The 19,840-nt window shown below is 43.6% G+C and overlaps 1 protein-coding gene across 2 annotated transcripts in view; it reads right to left on the bottom strand.

The window, feature by feature from the left end:
• CNR1 (cannabinoid receptor 1) overlaps nucleotides 1–19,840 on the bottom strand; it is a 163,997-nt gene that overhangs the window by 72,835 nt on the left and 71,322 nt on the right. Inside the window, exon 2 of one of the 2 annotated variants that reach the window (XM_063916926.1) lies at nucleotides 1,301–1,383. The gene's annotated coding sequence lies outside the window, so the exon portion shown is untranslated. The remainder of the gene's footprint in view (nucleotides 1–1,300; nucleotides 1,384–19,840) is intronic. The other variant, XM_063916924.1, reaches the window with a different exon arrangement.

Below are 19,840 nucleotides of genomic sequence, written 5' to 3'. Positions count from 1 at the left end.
AAATAATGTGAAAGGGGTGTGAAACACCCCTTTTCACCTTATTTTAGTAATAATAATTTTAATAAATAGGCCCCTAATCCCTTAAAAACATTTTTATTATCAGAAGGAGTCCCAAATTAAAATAGAACCTATGCCCTGATATAAAAAACTTTTTATCCCTGACAGGTAATAGTGTGAAGATAGGACCCAAAGGCTGCTCTCCTGGGTGTGCAACAGTGTTTTGGTAGGACAAATCAGATTCTGCTTTCCAGCAGGTGTCCAATATGTACATGCAGCTCTTACTTTATGTGAGCAGGAAATGTTATAATGTCCTCTGTGACAGCAATAACTGAGCAGGACACTTCCTTCAGATTGCTGCATGCAAACTGTGCATATGCATGACTAACTTCCAACTCTACTAATTTAAATGGAATAGACCTGAATACAGTGGACTACAATATCCACTCTTTCATGAATCTTATCAGTGACAGTTGGGTTATACTTCCCACTAAATGATGCCCCTTCAATGCCACATGTACTATCAGCAATAGGTGTACATAACAATAAAGGTGTGTTTTAGGTGAGAAATGGGCAACAACCAATGTGCTATTGCCATGCCCTTCTAGTGCGATGTCCCCACTTTCTTGTGCACCCTCAATAATTTTGGAAATTTGCATCTTCTGGATAACAAGGATGACAGGTACAGCTTCCACTGCGAGCTTTGATATATGTGTGGTAAATAGCTACTCCATGCTGTTTTTGCCATTTTCAAAGCATTTCAGGCTCTAGTCAGTTAAGCAAAGTAAATATATATATATATATATATATATATATATAGATATACACAGTATATATATATATATATATATATATATATATATATATATACAGTATATATATATATATATATATTTACTTTTCCTAACTGACTAGAGCCTTAAATACTTTGAAAATGGAAAAAAACAGCATGTATATATATATATGTTTTACTATACATGGCTGATATTTTGTGTTGTGAAAGTATGTATTATGAACATTCTGACATGTCAGAAATGAAAAAATATATATATATTTAGTATTTTACACAATGGGTTATTAACTAAGCAATCCATAGTGAAGTCTCTATTCCAAAAGCTTATAGTGATTTCAATGTAAAAGTGCGTATTTATTAATAATTTATTAATTTACCATTTTTATGTGATAAACCCTTAACTATTTTTGTGCAATAAATGCTCTTTATTAGGGAAATACAATATTACGTATCAAACTTTTACCGAAGATAAAATAAACATACAGTATGTCCAATAGAAATTCTACGTACACATCACCTGAGTATCAGAAGGGAACTTCCATCTTGACTGGTTAATTTCCAGAACTACCCAGGCGCATAATAAATGTTTCAATCTGGAAAGAAGCATAGTTAAAACCATTAAGAATATACAATAATACAAATATATGTAAACATATGTTAAACAAGTCCATTCAAATAATATTAAAGTAATGGTTAGACTATAATATCAATAAAACAAGTTAGAAAGTCAGACAGAGCTGAGAGAAAATAAACAGCTAAAATACGGGATTGTAGTCTACATATCGACATGCATAATGTCAACATGCAGGAAATCAGCACCAGTATACCGAGCTGACACAGTTCAAATGCAGCTTTCACAGGATGTTTATGGTTATACCGTCAACACCATTAAAATGCTTTAAGCTGCATGTTAACTGTGTTGGTATACTAGTGCCGGCATACTGGTGCTGATCTCCTTCTTGACGACACTATGGATAACAAACAAGCATACTGTATGTATACCAAAACATAAAGCTAGCATTATGTTAATAAGCAAGTTAAGAAGTTCATTGCTTTATATTTAAGAATAATTGTACCCAAAATGAAAAAAAAAAGAATTGGTGAAATGTTCTAAGCAAATTCTAATCCTAAAAAGTTATCTACCTGGTGATCGCACGGGTCGCCCGCCGTGGCGCTTGCTGCCTCCTATCCTGCTCCCCCTCCTCCCTCCCATACTACTCTGCTCGGAGTCGCAGAGTTTCACAAAATAATGCAGTTGCGCTGTGATGTCATGATGCAACCGCATCATTTTACAAAACTCCGCCCCGAGTGGAGTACTATGGGCAGGAGGAGGGGGTGCAGGATAGCAGCGCTGGAGGCTGGCACCAGTGAGTATACACCCCTGGCAATGAGCATTACCCCTGGCAATGAGCAGTACCACTGGCAACGAGCATTACACACCCCTGGGAATGAACAAGACACCCCTGGCAATGAGCATTAGCCCTGGCAATGAACAGTACACACCCTTGGGAACAATTACCCCTGACAGTGAGCATTATCCCTGGCAACCAGCATTACACACCCTTGGGAACAATTACCACTGGCAATGAGCATTGCCCCTGGCAACAAGCATTACACACCCCTGGCAATGAGCATTACCCCTGTCAATGAACATTACCCCTGGCAACAAGCATGACAACCATAGACAGAGCATGAAACCCCTGGCAACGGGCATGGAACCTAGAGCATGAAACCCCTGGCAATGAGCAGGTCATTTTAAAGTAACTAGAAGCCTGTAGGGAAAAATGTATCACAGGCATTGTTGTGTGTGGCATAATATGGTGCAGGGGGCACAATATGGTGCAAAGGCAATTACTATGGGGCTTAATATGGTGGGATTTATTTTTTCACTGTGTGGGCCAAGGTCTGTTTGTGCAGGGTAAAAAACTGCGGTGTAAGACAGTCTTTTCCAATTAGGCCACTCCCATTTTAGTGAGACCACACCCATTTTAATGAGGTCACGCCCCATCGCCGGGAGCATTTTTTTAAATATGTATAGGAGGGGGGCACATATTAGAATGTCTATTGGGGGTTGGGCGCATTTTTTTTTCACTGTTTGCACTAGGAGACAAATTGTATAGAAACAGCCCTGGTGGTGTGTGCTTTTCTTGCATGGGCAGCAGGGCCTTTTCGACCTTGTTGGAGGGTTGCCCTATTGTTGCTAATTGCGAACGGGGCCCTCTTAACAGTTCAAGCTTCAGGGCCCCAAAAATGTAGGTCCACCACTGGTTGATAGGTAACTTGGATTTACTGTATTTGCTTTTACATATGTCACCTCAACTGTGGCTCAATGCTAGAGGTCTGACCATCCAGGCCTCACTCCAGTCTTAGTTTAATTTGCTACACTTCCATTCCACCTGTGCCAACAATAGTTCCTTCTTGCTAGAAACTGGGCCTGCATTTTTGTGTCCTGTTATTAATTGGTAATTCAGGTTGTCGTTTGGATTCTGCTGACTTGCCCTGCCCCTAACATTGGCTGTCTCTGGGATTATACATTTTGACCCAGTCTTGACCAAGCATTATCTAATCAATACTTTCTGTTACCAGTACCAACCTAGTACTGTCTAATATTTGCTCTCTCTCTGCCACCAGATTTGACCCAATATTGCCTATGATTGTAGTCTGTCTACTACTAGTCATGACCCAAGATTGTATTATTATGTCTTTTTACCCACTTGTGAGACAAAGATTTCAGTACAGTGAGCATGTGAGACCTGTCTTCACCCAGTTTAAAAAACATAGAAGGACCGATTTGGTATGGTAAGTCTGTACTTACCTGTCCCAAGCCTGTATTGCTTGGGAGCAGAGTACCAATCAGTTGCCCTGGTGACATTTTAATGATTAATAGCGGTGACAGAAAATTTTTAGTCCCACTTGGAATTTTTTACTCCATTTGGAGTTCTGCATGTAAAATAACACACTGGAACCATTTTGTAGGCACTCCAACAGATGTGCCTCCTGAAGTCATTAAATGGCTTGCTGCAATGGTACTGTATGTAGTCAAGAAGTAAATATTCATTGGGGTCAATTTACTAATATGGGAGTTCTATTTAAGATGGGATGTTGCCCATAGCAATTTAATTTATCTAACACCTTCTAGAAGATAATACCTGGAATCTGATTGGTTACTACGGGCAACATCCCATCTTAAATAGAACTCCCATCTTAGTAAATTTACCTTATTATGTCAACATTAATAATGCCAACACCAGAATGTGGAATGCTATGATGTCAACATGGTTAAAATGTCAACATCTAACATATTAACATCTTGAAAATGTCAACATGAACAAAATGTCAACAAAAGACATGCAGAAATACCAGTGAAAATGTTGACAATAGCATTAGAGTTAGGGTTAGCATTAGAGTAAGCAAAAAGGGTTAGGGTGTGGCAGTGTTGGCATGTCAAAAGTAAACATTGTATATGTTCATAAACATGTCTACATGTACTCTATTGACATACAGTATATACTGACATAGGCCCTCATTCCGAGTTGTTCGCTCGCAAGCTGCTTTTAGCAGCTTTACACACGCTAAGCCGCCGCCTACTGGGAGTGAATCTTAGCTTATCAAAATTGCGAACGAAAGGTTCTCAAAATTGCGATTACACACCTCTTAGCAGTTTCTGAGTAGCTTCAAACTTACTCGGCATCTGCGATCAGTTCAGTGCTTGTCGTTCCTGGTTTGACGTCACAAACACACCCAGCGTTCGCCCAGACACTCCTCCATTTCTCCAGCCACTCCCGCGTTTTTCCCAGAAACGGTAGCGTTTTTCCCCACACGCCCATAAAACGGCCTGTTTCCGCCCAGAAACACAGAAACACCCACTTCCTGTCAATCACACTCCGATCGCCTGAACGAAGAAAAAGCCGTGAGTAAAATACCTAACTGTATAGCAAATTTACTTGGCGCAGTCGCAGTGCGAACATTGCGCATGCGCACTAAGCGGAAAATCGCTGCGATGCGAAGAAATTTACCGAGCGAACAACTCGGAATGACCCCCATAATGTAGTCAACATACTGTATGTTGTCATTTTGACCAATGCCATAACTTATGTATGCCGCTGCAACCACCGTTCCACCATTATTATTTGTGTCCTTTTTTGCAGAAAAATCCATTGTTATGACTCAACCACATTTCCCTTTATGGCAGCATTTCCCTTTATGTCATCATTTTCTGACATTTACACTATATGCTTCTAACTCACGGCATTCTATGTCAGTAATAGCTTGCCTGCTAATGTGTACAGTATATTGGGTATGTTAATAGAAATATTTATTTTCTGAATAGCTTACAAGTTGATGGAACTACATAGACAAAATAAACAAAATTTGGCAAAGTAGTATTTTGTGATTTAAAATATTAATTTATTCATGAATACTATTGGTAAAATCGAATCCTATCTGTGTGTGGGCCCTTATAACATTGCCTTGTTGAGATGAAATTAAATGGTGAAATGCTACAATCTGCCTCTTAATTGAATTAATGTTATTGTGCATGACTCATCAGCCACAATTGGCTGGATGAAAAGACGCCCCGAGTTCGGCGGCCTTCCGGGATGCCGGATGAATTTGGATGTTTTTTAAAGGGGAAATCACCCGCAAGGCAAAACCATGCCTTGTGATTGCCCACATCCCACACGGATGCCACACTTTGTCATTATTACATATGGATCAACAACTTCACATGTCTCAATCACCAGCCTTAAAAGTCAAGTTGTTTATGCACAGGTGCATGTTATTTACATGGCTTTATAGAAGGGTTTGCATGTGACCAAGCCTGTCACTGTGTTACTGAAGCGTCACAGTGCTATTCAGCTGTACAGTACTTAGCCCATGAGAAATTCATACCTTATCATATTGGCTGCAGTATCTCTTCTATCACCTGTATACTCTTATCTCTAATTAAACTTACACTAGTTTGCAGTCAACATGTTGGATGACTTCCTTGCTCATATCTGCTATACACCTACCGAACTGTAGGCATCTGCCAATATACCTTTCATGATGTAAACATCTCTTTAGTACCACCTAATCAGAGCTGCAACTAGGGGGGGCCTAAGGGGGATGCGCCCCGGGTGCTGGATTAGAGGGGTCACCGAGGAGTTACAGAGGAGGAGTTGTTTTTTGGGTTTTTTTTTTACAGGCAGTGCTGTGCTCATCCAGTGACACATCAGATGGCTCCCGGGGCAGTGTCTCTCACCCACCTGTCTGCCTGCAGCTGGCTCCAATGCTGTGCGGTTGAGCTCCAGTACCTGGGATCTCTCCTATACCAGCTACTGTCTTAGACTTTCTTCTTTGACATGCAGTGCAGTGACTAGCGTGCAGTGCACCGTGTAAGCGGTAGAAGTGAGTTGTTGTTGCTGTGTTTTTCAGCAGGCTATGATCCCGGCTGCCTGCCCAGCACCAACCGATAACAAGCTGCCAGTTTCAAACCACAACTAAGAGCCTGGACAACCTCCAACTCTAACGGAGTATCACTACAGCAGCTTTGTGGTGAGTTTAAAGATAGACTTTATCACCGCACTGTGCTCCCAGTTAGCTGTATCAACCACCACTTTGCCTCCCAGATGGGAGGATTTGGCGTAGCTTATAGTGGAATGTAGTGTAGTGATGTAGTGTACCATATAGGGTATGTAGTGTAGTAATGTATTGCAGTATACAGGGGCATGTACTGAACTGATGTGGTGTAGCATATAAGGGGATGTAGTTTAGTGATGTAGTGTAGCAAAGGGTATGTAGTGCATTGTATAGGGGCATGTAGTGTAGTGATGTAGTTTAGTGTGTTGGGGGATGTAGTGTAGCGATGTAGTACAGTGTATAGGGGAATGTAGTGCAGTGATGAAGTGTTATGATATAATGCAGTGATATAGTGTAATGTATGGGGACACACAGAGTGGCATGTAGTGGAACACGCTGCCGGAGGGAATGTGACGCTTAGGGCACTTGGGGCACATAAGGGTATATTATCCAACAGTATCCCCTTCTTTATGAAATTTTTGATAATCTGACTATTTTAGCATGACAGGGTTTATTTGTTTGTTGGTTGTTGGTTTTTTTTTTTTGGGGGGGGGTGGGGGGGGGGGGTTGGTGGTGGTGTCCCGGTTGTGCGCCAAATTACTGCCATGCTCCGAGTGACGAAAATCCTAGTTTCCGCCCTGACCTAATATCAGGATGGGTATGGAAGACCAGCAGTTAGGATGCCGGTGGTCAGAATATGGACACCGGTATCCCAACTGCCCATGTTCCAACAAAGGTGAAAAAGTAAACTAGCCCTAATCCTAAACCTAGCCCTAACCTTCCATTCCCGCAGCCTAACCCTAACCCTCCCTTCCCACAGCCTAACCCTAACCCTCCCCACAGCCTAAACCTAACCCACCTCACCCTGCAGCCTAACCCTAACCCCCCCCCCATTCAGCCTAACTCTAACCCTCCCCCCGCAGCCTAACCCTAACCCTCCCCGGCATACTTACATTCCGGAATCCTGCATTAACTTTCTGACCGTTGTCAGGATTCTGGCACTGATCTCCGGACCACTGTCATCTCATACGTTGGGATGCCAGGTACATTCTCATAATATCATACACTCAAAGACAGTTACACCAATAGCAGTGTACAGTAGTAGTCTGTCTTAGAGGTTTTCATATTTTATAGTACATGTGTCTTGACTGCAGTCATCCAAGTTTACTATCCAGATTTAACACATAACCAACAGCTTCAGAATCTTAGACTATAAAGGAATGTTCTTCAAGCTTGATATCATTATCATGATACCATTCCTTTACAGATAGAGTAAATCATTGTGAAGCCTGTATAAGTATTATTCAAAGGCCAATTCCAAAAATGTTCAGGATTCACTGTATTTATTATCGCGCTACATTAAAATTAACTTTTTCCAAATCTTGTTTTTAAACAAGACCAGACGGCATGAGCACAAGTGTCTTTCATGTGTATTTATTATGTTGTTGTTATTCATATAATGCACACACATTATACAGTACTTTACAAAGAATATTTTTGTCATCCACATCAGTGACTGAGCCAATGTTAAGATTTTCTTGGAAGCCAATTAACCTATCAGTGTGTTGTTAGATTAAAGGAGAAAACCAGAGCCATATGATGAACCCCATGCAAGAAAGTGGAGAGCAAACAAACACCACTCAAGATTGATAAGATTACGAGATGAGATGGTATGCTCTTCGACAGCCAGTGACCTGCTCAGTTCTTTATCTGAACCTTCTGGCACTCTCTCTTCCATTTGATCCCACAAATGAAGATGAAGTATCATCACTCTCATCCTGCTTCTCCTCTACCTCTCCTCTTGATCCTCTACCCTCACATATAAGTAAAGCTCTGTCCTGGTGCTCATCCCTACTTTAACTAACATCTGCAATCTCTCTCTCTCTACTGGTATTTTCCCTTCACTCTTCAAGCATGCAGTGAGTACTCCCATCTTGAAAAAAAAAAAAAATTCGGACCCTAACCCTCTCTCAAACTACCGACCTATCTCTCAGCTCCCTTGTCTCTCTAAGCTACTTGAGAGACTTGCCTACACTCGACTCACACACTTTCTTAACTCACACAATTTATTGGACCCACTTCAGTAAGGCTTCCGTTCCCAACACTCCACAGAGACAGCACTGACTAAAGTGGTTAATGATTTGGTTACTACGAAGTCTAAAGGACATTACTCACTACTTATTCTTCTAGATCTATCTGCTGCCTTAGACACTGTTGACCATTCTCTTCTCATACAAACACTACAATCCCTAGGTCTTAAAGACACAGCCCTTTATTAGTTCCTATCCTACTTATCTAATCACTCCTTCAGTGTTCGCTTCTCTGAATCTACCTCCTCTTTCGCTACCTCTTTCAGTTGGAGTACCGCAAGGCTCAGTCTTGGGTCCTCTGCTTTTCTTTATCAATACCTCATCTCTTGGTAAACTAATCAGCTCTTTTGGATTTCAGTATCATCTGTACACAGATGATACTCAAATCTCCCTATCCTCCCCAGATTTGTCCCTATCTGTACTGGGCCATGTCACTGAATGCCAATCTGCCATTTCATCTTGGATGACATCTCACCACCTCAAACTTAATATTTCAAAGACAGGTAATTATATTTCCACCAGCCAATAGTAGGTACCAACCTGATATCTCTATTACTTTTGAAAACACGACAATCTACCCTAGCCCACAAGCTTACTGCCTAGGTGTCATCCTTGATTCTGATCTGTCCTTTGTTCCCCACATTCAATCTGTATCAAAATCATGTTACATGCATCTAAAAAACATATCCAAAATATGACCATACCTTACACAAGACACTGCTAAAACTCCAATCCATGCTCTCATTATCTCCCGCATTGATTACTGCAATAGTCTCCTAACGGGTCTTCCCAAAATGAGACTCTCCCCACTACAATCCATTCTGAATGCAGCTGCGAGGCTAATCTTTCTCGCTAGACGTTCATGGTCTGCAGATCCACTCTGTCAGTCCCTCCATTGGTTACCTGTATTCTACCATATTCAATATAAAATACTTTTACTCTCACACAAGGCCATTAACCAAACTACACCAATGTACATCACTTTGCTTATCTCAAAATATCTCCCAACCCACACTCATTACTCGCTCCCACTCACGATTGCAGGACTTTCATTGGGCTGCACCCACTCTGTGTAATGCCCTACCACGTACAATAAGACTCTCCTCTAGTCTTTAAACCTTAAAGTGTTCCCTGAAAACTCACCTCTTCAGGCAAGCATATCAAATTCCAGAACCGCCCACATAACCTTTATATACCTTCCTATCAAATTGCATCCACTCTGCACAGTCCACACATATCCTCACATCTTCTCATAGTTCCTCTCGACCCCGGTTCATCATTGCTGTATGACCATATCATACAGCCCACCAAGAACCTTTGCAGTCTAGTGGATAACTATGCAATAGATAGCACATATCCTTGTGTATCTATGCCTATTTCCCTATAGATTGTAAGCTTGCGAGCAGGGCCTTCCTACCTCTGTGACTGTTTTTTATTACCCCGTTTTGTTATATCATTGTTTTGTTATATCATTGTTATTTCCAATTGTAAAGCTCAACATAATTTGCTGCACTATATAAGAAACTGTTAATAAATAAAATATAGTCAGGACTGGTGCAAGGTATATGGGCACCATAGGCATAGTTTTTGCCTATTGCCCCCTAGCACCAGATTGCATAAATATTGTGCTACTGGCGGGCACGTTAAAAATATATAAAAATGTACAGATCACATTTCAACTATTTGATCAACTGGTCACTTTGTAGAGTTTGAGTTCTCACAAATAGTATGAGTTATGGGGGTCATTCTGACCCAATCGCACGCTGCAGTTTATCGCAGCGATGCGATCGGGTCAGAACTGCGCATGGGCCTGCGCCACAATGAGCCGGCGCATGCCAGAAGGCCGAAGGCTGTCGCTGCCATACGATCGCCTCTGGCCGGACCGTTCGGGGGGGGGGGGGGGCAGGCCACAGCGGCTGCGTGATGTCACATGCAGCCGCTGCGGGCCGGGGAGCGACGAGTAGTTCCCAGCCAGCACGTTAAAGCTGCGCTGGCCGGGAGCTACTCCTAAAGTGCAAAAGGATCACCACAGTGCGATGCTTTTGCACTTCTGCTGGGGAGGCCGGCACTGACATGCGGGGCGGGATAGCCCTGTGCTGGGAGTCCCTCCGCATGTCTATGGACATGATCGTAGCCCTGCAAAAATTTTCAGGGCTACGATCAACTTGGAATGACCCCCTATGTTGTATACTATACATTATCTCTGGTGATAGGGCAGCAGGGACTGTATAAGAATGTACACTGTGGATACAGTTCCCTATTGTGCACCCACAGCAGCAGTAATAATATATTGCAGAGTACAATGCCCACAAATAACATACAAATAAGCTCTGTGCAGCAACATATATGTATATATATATATATATATATATATATATTAGTGATGAGCGGGTTCGGTTCCTCGGAAACTGAACCCCCCCGAACTTCACCCATTTTACACGGGTCCGAGGCATACTCGGATTCTCCCGTATGGCTCGGTTAACCCGAGCGCGCCCGAACGTCATCATCCCGCTGTCGGATTCTCGCGAGATTCGGATTCTATATAAGCAGCCGCGCGTCGCTGCCATTTTCACTCGTGCATTGGAAATGTTAGGGAGAGGACGTGGCTGGCGTCCTCTCCGTTATTGTTGAACTTGATTGATTGTGCTTTATTGCTTAATTGTGGGGAGGACTGGGGAGCAGCTGCATTATACAGGAGGAGTACAGTGCAGAGTTTTGCTGATCAGTGACCACCAGTTTTATCCGTTCTCTGCCTGAAAAAAACGCTCCATATCTGTGCTCAGTGTGCTGCATATATCTGTGCTCACACTGCTTAATTGTGGGGACTGGGGAGCAGCTGTATTATATAGCAGGAGTACAGTGCAGAGTTTTGCTGACAGTGACCACCAGTATACGTTGTCTGCCTGAAAAACACTCCATATCTGTGCTCAGTGTTCTGCTTTATTGTGGGGACTGGGGACCACCAGTATAATATTATATAGGAGGAGTACAGTGCAGAGTTTTGCTGACCAGTGACCACCAGTATACGTTGTCTGCCTGAAAAACACTCCATATCTGTGCTGCATTGTAGACAGTATATAGTAGGAGTACAGTGCATAATTTTGCTGACCACCAGTGTATAATATATAGGAGTACGGTACAGAAGGCCACTGCTGTACCTACCTCTGTGTCGTCAAGTATACTATCCATCCATACCTGTGGTGCATTTCAGTTTTGCACAGTTTGCTGACCACCAGTATATAATATATAGCATTACGGGTACAGTAGGCCACTGCTGTACCTACCTCTGTGTCGTCAAGTATACTATCCATCCATACCTGTGGTGCACTTCAGTTTTGCACAGTTTGCTGACCATCAGTATATAATATATAGCAGTACGGTACAGTATCACTGTACCGTACCTCTGTGTCGTCAAGTATACTATCCATCCATACCTGTGGTGCATTTCAGTTGTGCGCAGTATATATAGTAGTAGGCCATTGCTATTGATACTGGCAGATAATTCCACACATTAAAAAATGGAGAACAAAAATGTGGAGGTTAAAATAGGGAAAGATCAAGATCCACTTCCACCTCGTGCTGAAGCTGCTGCCACTAGTCATGGCCGAGACGATGAAATGCCATCAACGTCGTCTGCCAAGGCCGATGCCCAATGTCATAGTAGAGAGCATGTAAAATCCAAAAAACAAAAGTTCAGTAAAATGACCAAAAATCAAAATTGAAAGCGTCTGATGAGAAGCGTAAACTTGCCAATATGCCATTTACAACACGGAGTGGCAAGGAACAGCTGAGGCCCTGGCCTATGTTCATGGCTAGTGGTTCAGATTCACATGAGGATGGAAGAACCCATCCTCTCGCTAGAAAACTGCAGTGCCACTCCTAGATGGGCCAGGTGTTTGTGTCGGCCACTTGTGTCGATTAGCTTAGTCACACAGCGACCTTGGTGCGCCTCTTTTTTTCTTTGCATCATGTGCTGTTTGGGGACAATTTTTTTGAAGTGCCATCCTGCCAGACACTGCAGTGCCACTCCTAGATGGGCCAGGTGTTTGTGTCGGCCACTTGTGTCGCTTAGCTTAGTCACACAGCGACCTTGGTGCGCCTCTTTTTTTCTTTGCATCGTGTGCTGTTTGGGGACAATTTTTTTGAAGTGCCATCCTGTCTGACACTGCAGTGACACTCCTAGATGGGCCAGGTGTTTGTGTCGGCCACTTGTGTCGCTTAGCTTAGTCACACAGCGACCTTGGTGCACCTCTTTTTTTCTTTGCATCATGTGCTGTTTGGGTACAATTTTTTTGAAGTGCCATCCTGTCTGACACTGCAGTGCCACTCCTAGATGGGCCAGGTGTTTGTGTCGGCCACTAGTGTCGCTTAGCTTAGTCACACAGCGACCTTGGTGCGCCTCTTTTTTTCTTTGCATCATGTGCTGTTTGGGGACAATTTTTTTGAAGTGCCATCCTGCCTGACACTACAGTGCCAATCCTAGATGGGCCAGGTGTTTGTGTCGGCCACTTGTGTCGCCTAGCTTAGCCATCTAGCGACCTCGGTGCAAATTTTAGGACTAAAAATAATATTGTGAGGTGTGAGTTGTTCAGAATAGACTGAAAATGAGTGTAAATTATGGTTATTGAGGTTAATAATACTATGGGATCAAAATGACCCCCAAATTCTATGATTTAAGCTGTTTTTGAGGGTTTTTTGTAAAAAAAAACACCCGAATCCGACAAAAATTTTTCAGGGAGGTTTTGCCAAAACGCGTCCGAATCCAAAACACGGCCGCGGAACCGAATCCAAAACCAAAACACAAAACCCGAAAAATGTCCGGTGCACATCACTAATATATATATACATACACAAAACCTATAACTGTGCTGCTGCAAGTCCCAGGATGCCCTAATTGACTAGAAGAGCATGATGAGTTCTACCCAGGAGTGTAGCGACGGTGGCTCCAGTAGAGTGCAAGCTCAAGGCGCCAGAAGAGTTAGCGGGGCGCCGCCTGCCCTCTTCCCTCCACCACTTATACTGTGTGCCACTGTACAGGCAGCTGCAGAGTAGGTGGAGGAGAAGCAGAGGGGTGCACACTGACTCAGACTTGGAGACAAGATAGGGAACAGGGTAGGCCAGATGCGATAGCAGGAGACACTGACAGCCAGCACATGCCGTAGTTCTGCCGCCTTCCTTATATGTCTGTCTGCTTGTAGCTGTACAGCAGGGTTACTTCTGTCTTGCTACACCACTCACCCCCACTGCTGCAGCACCTCTCTCTGCCTCAGAACTTCTCTCTGTAACAGCTTCTGCATCACCTCTCACTGTCTCAGCTGCTGCAGCACCTCTTTCTGCCCTGCTGCTGCTGCGGCACCTCTCTCTCTCTCAGCTGCCACAGCACCTCTTATTGCCTTGGCTGCTGCAGCACCTTTCTCTCATACTTACCTACATTCTGGCTGCTCTCTGCGGGGGAGAGCAGCCAGGTCGGCTCAGAGGGCGGGCAGGGGAGGCTGTGACGTCGAGGAGGGGGTGGGCCGGAGGCGGGCCGGGGGCGGAGAAAGGGCGGAACGGGGCGGAGCAAGGGCGGGGTCATGATGATACCTCTTTTAAGCCACGCCCCCGCTCTGTAATGCCGCGATCACCGGCATTACACTGCAGGGGGCGTGGCTATGATGACGCGATTCAGCAAGAATCGCGTCATCAACTGCCCGGACCGCCCACTTTACACACTAAGTGGGCGGACGGGCAGGGGGAACCCCACGAATCGGGAGACTTGACAGCTCTTCCGGGGGGCCGGGAGGGTCACCCGATTTTCGGGAGCCTCCCGGCCATCCGGGAGAGTAGGCAAGTATGCTTTCTCTGCATTAGAAGCTGCAGCGTAACATGTATAAGTGGCTTTACTGTAGCATAACATGTACTGTATAAACATCTCTACTGTGGTGTAACATGTATAAGCGGCTTACCTGTGGTGTAACTTGTATAAGCAGCTCTACTGTGGTTTAATGTGTATAAATGGCTCTCCTGTGTTGTTTAATGTGTATAGTGGGCTATACTGTGTAGCGTAATGTATATAAGGGGCTCTACTCTGTGTCATAAAGTGTATAAGTGGTACAGGTTGAGTATCTTTAATCCAAAATGCTTGGGACCAGATGTATTTTGGATATTGGATTTTTCCGTATTTTGGAATAATTGCATACCATAATGAGATATCATGGCGATGGGAACGAAGTCTAAACACAGAATGCGTTTATGTATCATATACACCTTATACACACAGCCTGATGGTAAAAATATTTTTAATAACTGTGCATTAAACAAAGTTTGTGTAGATACACACAATTCATTTATGTTTCATATACACCTTATACACAAAGCCTGAAGGTCATTTAATACAATATTTTAAATAACTTTGTGTATTAAACAAAGTTTGCCATTAGAAAACAAAGGTTTCACTATCTCAGTCTTACTCAAAAAATACCATATTTCAGAATATTCCGTATTTTGGAATATCTGGATATGGGATACTCAACCTGTACTACTGTGTGGTGTAAAGTGTATAAGGGGTACTACTGTGTAGTGTAATGTGAATAACAGACAATACTGTGCGGTGTAATCTGAGTTGGTATTATTCTGTGGTCACACAACTTCCCCATGAAGCCACGCCCCTATATTTTTGTTGTTCATCTTCTGTGCGCACGGTCCCTGTTTTGGGATCAGTACTAAATGCCGCCGGCCGGAATCCCGGCGGTCTAAATACCGATGCCGGAATCCCGACCACACAATCCCCCGACAGGGGTGGCGAGCGGAATGCAGCCCCTTGCGGGCTTGCTTCGCTCGCCACGCTGAGGGCACACTATTATATTCTCCCTCTATGGGTGTCGTGGACACCCACGGAGGGAGAATATGTCGGGATTGTGGCGGTCGGGATTCCAGCGTTTGTATTTGAATCCCGGCGGCATCTTGTCCGCATCCCCCTGTTTTAACCAAAGGAAACTTTTGCCCTGAGCTCCAAAAGGTCTAGAACTGGCCCCTTTTAAAATATTTTTATTTTCAAATGTAACATGCCCCTATTTCAGTACAGGGGAGGGGCCCCCAAAACATACCATTGCTCCAGACACCATGGCACCTAACTACCAAAGCCAATGAAGAACCATTATGTAATGCAGATCTTTCTCATTTCGTGAACCCCCTGGGGTTTCTGAGTGTTAATGGTGAACCTCTCCCTGGAAGAAGGAAGGTAGGGTCCCCTTTCTGAGTAAGGAGTCTCTGAGATGCTGCTCTCTCACTTCCTCCAGTGTCACCAGGTTTCCTCTTCCTAAAAAGCGCCATAGCACTGCCTTGTATGCAGCTCTGAGATTAATTTGTGCTGTATGAGATTAGCTAAGCACCTTGTTTCATCTGTGTATCACTGTCAGGGAGGGATGAGAGGGGAGGTACACTGCTGCCTGTCTGCAATGCTAAACCAGCCAGACTTGTTATACATTAATAGAATCAAGAGCAGGGAACAAGTACGAGTGCAGGAGCTGTCTATATAATATGCTTCTGCTGTAGGTACTAAGGGGGTCATTCCAAGTTGTTCGCTCGCAAGCTGCTTTTAGCAGCTTTGCACACGCTAAGCCGCCGCCTACTGGGATTGAATCTTAGCTTATCAAAATTGCAAACGAAAGATTAGCAAAATAGCGAATAGACACCTCTTAGCAGTTTCTGAGTAGCTCCACACTTACTCGGCATCTGCGATCAGTTCAGTGCTTGTCGTTCCTGGTTTGACGTCACAAACACACCCAGCGTTCACCCAGACACTCCTCCGTTTCTCCAGCCACTCCCGCGTTTTTCCCAGAAACGGTAGCGTTTTTTCGCACACACCCATAAAACGGCCTGTTTCCGCCCAGAAACACCCACTTCCTGTCAATAACATTACGATCACCAGAACGAAGAAAAAACCTCATAATGCCGTGAGTAAAATACCTAACTGCATAGCAAATTTACTTGGCGCAGTCGCACTGCGGACATTGCGCATGCGCATTAGCGACTAATCGCCCCGTTGCGAGAAGAAAATACAGAGCGAACAACTCGGAATGACCCTCTAAATACTGTAGCATAAAGATCTTAATTCTTGTACTTGCGACCGCAACAGCGCCCCTGAGCCATCACCCTTAGTCAACTGCCTAATAGCAGCTTCGTCCCTTTATATAAAGCCTTGGGCAGAATTTTAACTCATGACCTCAGGTCTATGAGGCACTAATGCTAACAATTATACCAATTATGCCGCTGTGCACGTGAGTGTTTTTGCCTACAGAACTCCTATTGTGCATTTATGGTAATACAACAAACTTCTTGTGGCCCACTGCCATGCTGGCAAAGGTACAAATGTCACTGCAATATTACTTTTAGACCACCCCCTTAATAAATTATATATATATATATATATATATATATATATATATATATAATTTTTTTTAACTTACCGTTAATTAAAGAGTCAAATTGGGACATGTCAATTACATATGAGTGTATAAATTTGCTTTGCATTGTAAAGAATGCCCTGGATGATCTCTTCAGTACAGCAACTCAGCCATCCTGTGATGCTGGCAAGGCTACACAGTATGTTGTACTTCTTGTGGGCCACTTTACAGGGACTCTTTTAGTTCCCAATCCACCCCTGGTCTCAGACACAACTGCAGCAAAAATGCAAGGAAAGCTGCAATTGCATACAATCGGGCCTATGAGGAGGAATCCCATCCCCCTTAACAGACCCCACCCCCTCATCAGACGGCACCGTTATTAGGGCTGCTTACTGCTTACATACATTTTCCGGGCTGGTTTTCCATCCCAATCAGCAACTGCTTAAGACTAATATCCTTATACCTCGAAGTTACTGTACCCTCCAAGGTGAGTGCTTAGGAAATTATAGTGTTACAAATATACCATGCTGGAAAACATCAGGAGAATATTAATGTAGCCAGCAGGATGGTTTCATCAATAGATTAACTGATTAACTCATTCATTTTTAGAATTTAGATTGCTCAATTTAGAGGAAACATTGACTATAGAGTGACTGAAGCTAATCCCACAATTAATTGCAGCACTACCCTTAGTTAGATAGCTATCATGTTATGGCTCTTTTTCTGAAGAGCAGAAAGAAGGCACTACAAATGGATCTGCTATGAACTATGCCAATGATGCACCAGTTCTCAATAACAGTCTAGAAGTGGTGGAGGAGACTGATGTTGTGGTTACAGCATCTACTTTAGTTGAGTTGTTAGGACAAGGTAAAAAACATAAAAGGATACATTAGTGGAGACAGCAGAATCACTGAAATTAGAGTGTCAGTCTGGAACTGACCCAACTGCCGTCAGTGCTTTTTTCAGCACATATATTATAGTTGAAAATAGGGGCCATTTTTAAGTCCTTTCATATATATTCATTGAACCACTGGAGTCTTTATTCAGATACACAACACATGTTGCTGTAATTCATTCTGTTAAATTAGAACCCTATATAAACACCAAATTAATAAAAGTACCTCATCCCTGAGGAAGTTGCCTGTCAGCGAAATGCATTGTTTGGGTCCTTTGTCCACATTAGTGTGGCTTTGGTGTTGAGAACTTATTGCAGAATGCAAGGTTTAAAGCATCTAGCATGTCAATGGTTCAGATAAGCAATACAAGATAATACTTATGCTATAAGCACTATATCTACATCATTTCCCTCTCTCACATATGCAATATATATATATATATATATATATAGAGAGAGAGAGAGAGAGAGAGAGAGAGAGAAAGAGAAAGAGAGATGTGTCTTCATACATGTAGCCTCAGGACACAGTAGCAGGAGATTGTGCTGATTTATGTGATATGCAACACTTGTATAGATGAGTCTGTATTATACTTATGTAGCACAATGGAACTTGGCATAGAAAAAAGCCACTTCATATACAGATTGGTATACAGATTCAGAGACTCGGGGTAATTCAGATCTGATTGTAGATGAGCTAAACTTAGCACACCTATGATCAGTTTCTCAGATATACTGGGGGACGCCCAGCACAGGGCTAGTCTGCCCCGCATGTCTGGCACTGCCCACCACCGCACAGGTGCAAAAGCATCACATGGCAGCAAAGCTTTTGCACCCAGCGAGTATCTCCCTGCCAGCACAGCTCCTGCATGCTGGCAGGCGGCTACCCGCCGTGGACCGCCCCCACAAAGGTCTGGACACGCCTGCATTGTCCGGACAGCACCCTTCCAACAGCGTTCTAACACCATTGGCACGCCTCCTCCTGCCCCACTACCGCCTCTGCCTGTCAATCAGGCAGAGGCGATCGCAGCCCTGAGATGCTGTTAGCATCTCACTGGGCTCCCGGGCGCACCCTACAAAGGGCTTCAGACTGTGATCGCATTTGGCTCTCAGTCGTACAGTTATGTACATGTGTCACATATCAAAATAATCAGCACACTCTCCTGTTGTATCCTAGGGGGTAAATTAGACCTGATCACTAGGCAGCGATTTTTGCACTGCTGCGATCAGATAGTCGCCGCATACGGGGGGAGTGTATTTTTGCTGTACAACACATGTGTAGCAGAGCTGTACAAACTGATTTTGTGCACTCTCTGCGCAGCCCAGGACTTACTCAGCCACTGCAAAACACATCAGCCTGTCCGGGACCGGATTTGACGTCAGACACCCGCCCTGCAAATGCTTGGACACGCCTGCGTTTTTACAAACACTCACAGAAAATGGTCAGTTGCCACCCACAAACGCCCTCTTCCTGTCAATCTCCTTGCAATCTTTCGTGCATTCGGAAATTTCGCACCATCCCATCGCTGACCAGCGATCCCATCGCGCCTGTGCATTGCGGTGCATATGCTTGCGCAGTTCAGATCTGATCACAGGCTGTGAGAAAACGCAACCTAGCAATCAGGTCTGAATTGGCCCCCTAGTCATATTGCATTGTGACTTAGATCCAGTTTCACCCCCAAAAATGTGCTAGATTCAAGTAGATTCTTATGGGATCTGGCAGGTGGGAGGGACTGTTTGCTGCAACTGCAGCAACAATGTATGAGTACACAAATAACCTAATTCAGGTTTGTAAGCAAAGCAAATAAGAACACAACTGGGCAAATGTGTTTAAACTGAAATCTAAATTGCAGTGTAAAAATAAAGCTGTTTAACATTTGTGGGCTACATGCAAAAGCAGCCAGTAAATACCATACACAGAAACAATATAACCCACCCAAATCTAAATCTCTCTGCACATGTTACATCACACCCAGCTGTAGTGCAGCATGGTTTTACCCAGTTGCGTCCTTTTTTGATTTGCTTATGAACCTGAATCAGGCCCATAGTGTAATACATACTTGCCTACTCTATATTCATTGGGGTATATTTACTAAGCTCACGATTTTTCATGGTGTTTTTTCAT

The sequence above is a fragment of the Pseudophryne corroboree genome, chromosome 4 (genome assembly GCF_028390025.1).
Source record: "Pseudophryne corroboree isolate aPseCor3 chromosome 4, aPseCor3.hap2, whole genome shotgun sequence".
Classification (NCBI taxonomy): Eukaryota; Metazoa; Chordata; class Amphibia; order Anura; family Myobatrachidae; genus Pseudophryne; species Pseudophryne corroboree.
This window is presented reverse-complemented; position numbering and strand designations above follow the sequence as displayed.